Source organism: Pygocentrus nattereri, chromosome 19 (assembly GCF_015220715.1).
Source record: "Pygocentrus nattereri isolate fPygNat1 chromosome 19, fPygNat1.pri, whole genome shotgun sequence".
Classification (NCBI taxonomy): Eukaryota; Metazoa; Chordata; class Actinopteri; order Characiformes; family Serrasalmidae; genus Pygocentrus; species Pygocentrus nattereri.
Genome location: NC_051229.1, coordinates 13,981,035 through 13,983,345, shown reverse-complemented (window position 1 = coordinate 13,983,345; position 2,311 = coordinate 13,981,035). Strand labels below are relative to the sequence as shown.

Genomic DNA, 2,311 nt, shown 5'->3' with positions numbered 1-2,311 from the left:
GGAGCAGTTTGGAGATAAAGCCAGAGAGGCCAGGTTGAGATGGTTTGGACATGTGTTGAGGAGGAATAGTGGATATATTGGGCAAAGAATGTTGGAGATGGAGCTGCCGGGCAGAAGGAGAAGAGGTAGACCTCAGAGAAGGTTTATGGATGTAGTGAAGGTGGACATGGAGATGGTTGGTGTAAAAGTAGAGGAGGCAGTGGATAGGGCAAGATGGAAGCAGATGATCCGCTGTGCCGACCCCTAAAGGGAGCAGCCAAAAGAAGAAGAAGAAGGAGAAGAAGATTGAAAGAAAATTCAAAGTACATGGACCCGGATGTGTCTCTCTTTAGTGAACACAGCAAATGTAAGTAATCCTAATTGACATATATGCTACACAGTATGTCCCAAAGTTTGTAGACACCTGCTCTTGTCGTATGTTATTATTATTATTAGTTTTTATGTCTGCAGAACAGCTGACTCGTCTGCATTAACAACTTATGAGAATGTTAGTGACTCGAGTGAAAGAAAGCAATAGAAGTAATTCACACATGATGAATGATGGTGAAATACTGATGGGCTGAACTTTTATTCATTCTGTACTTTAGATACTAAAACATTTTATTTGACAGCATGTGTACTTTAAAAGTCTTAGGTTAAATGTAAGGTTTTCAAGGAAAAATATCATCATTCATTGCAGCAATAGAAATACCATGCTCATCTGGGTTCTACTGGCTGTAGGCTTAGGGCTGCTGCTGATATTGGCCACCATTATAACCTGGATCTTGACAAAAAAGTGTAGTAAGTATTCACCATCTCCTATTTTCATACAGGTCTTTTTATTAGCATGCTTTTAAAATGTTTGCTATTATGAAGGACAGTATTAACAACTAATAACAACTGTTGCTATTGTGTTATGCTGTGGATCATGAATGTTGTCTTACTACATAAGTACAATAAGACAACTAATTCATTAATATTTATTAATTCATTAATATCTCACTGTCACAGATGGAAATCAAACACGGAGGGTCAGTAACACTGCAGTACACACAGTCAGTATTGTGGTCCTGGTGCAGTTTTGCTTGTGCTGCAGTAGAAAATGAATATAATACTTTTATGGTTCCTTTTTGATGAACTAGTTTTGTGTAAAATCACATTTGTTTGTGTAAAGCAGGCATCTACGACTGAAAGCCCAGTGATATACAGTGCTGTGACTTTTAAAAATAAAAAGGTAAGGCTTTATTTTTCACACACAAGTCAATATCAGGGGTGTAGACATGGGTAGGCATTGATCACAAGCCTCTCAATCAAATGCTGAATTGATATTTATTAAATTTATTTGTTTTCCTCTTCTTCTACTCATTTTCATAGCCACATTTTTTAGCACAAAAGCTACAATGGCCTTTGGCATCAAAGGTAAAACATAAATGGTCCATAAACATTTTCTCGCCTGCTATGGCAGTAATTAGCCTATGATGATTAGGTTTAGGTGTTGTTCCTCTTCTTTGTACATCTCAGCTGTCAGATTATACCCCACTTATGTCGTCTTCATTGGGCAGAAATAGTCTCTGCGGTGATCGGACACATGCTTTTATTAAACGCATTGCACTGCCTAAACTACAGCTGCATGCAAACGGTATTTGATTACTGAAACATTAAGAGATTAAGTTACTGAGTATATTGTGTCCACAGTCTTCATCTGCATTGGATCGTGAAAATGACGTCATCTACAGCAGCGTAACCACAACAACCAAAAAGAAAACTGTAAGTAAAAATACAGCCTTTTTCACCAGTAGCAGTTCACTGTTTTGACCACTTCACAGTAAGTTGAGTGGACATTAGCTGGTTGAAAGCTGTAAGTGATTATGAGAAAAATGTAGCTTTGACCTCAACCTTATTAAGCATTTAGTTTAGCTGGTGAAAGAGCACTCAGGGTGGTAGGAGTGAGAGATCCTCCATTATTTCTAATCCTCTCCTATTTTCCAGCTCTCTCAGGCAGTCAGAGATGATGAAGTGATCTACAGCTCTGTGGTTTTGGAGTGAGAGGTTAGAGAGCAAAATACATCTGTGAAATGGTCTATAATGGACTGTTATTCAAATGAATAGTTCACTGAAAAATCAATGATACCCCAAATGTTGTTGATTGGCCAATCAGTGTTTGGTGTCCCAAAAACTACTTGGGTGACATGAGCAAGGCAAGACAAGACAAGCTTATTTATATAAGCACATTTCATACACAAAGGCAATTCAATATACTTATTGCTTAGTGCTTAAGTGCTTAAGAGTGGAAATCAATAAAAATACAAAGTTGCTTAAAATCATTAAATGG

General features: G+C 37.6%; 1 long non-coding RNA gene across 1 annotated transcript; it reads left to right on the top strand.

Annotated features, from left to right (window-relative positions):
• The first annotated feature begins 511 nt into the window (after positions 1-511).
• Positions 512-2,023, top strand: LOC108415289. The gene is made up of 5 exons (XR_005129124.1): positions 512-780; positions 991-1,034; positions 1,157-1,213; positions 1,675-1,746; positions 1,969-2,023. It is a non-coding gene; the product is annotated as an uncharacterized LOC108415289 (long non-coding RNA).
• The last annotated feature ends 288 nt before the right edge of the window (positions 2,024-2,311 follow it).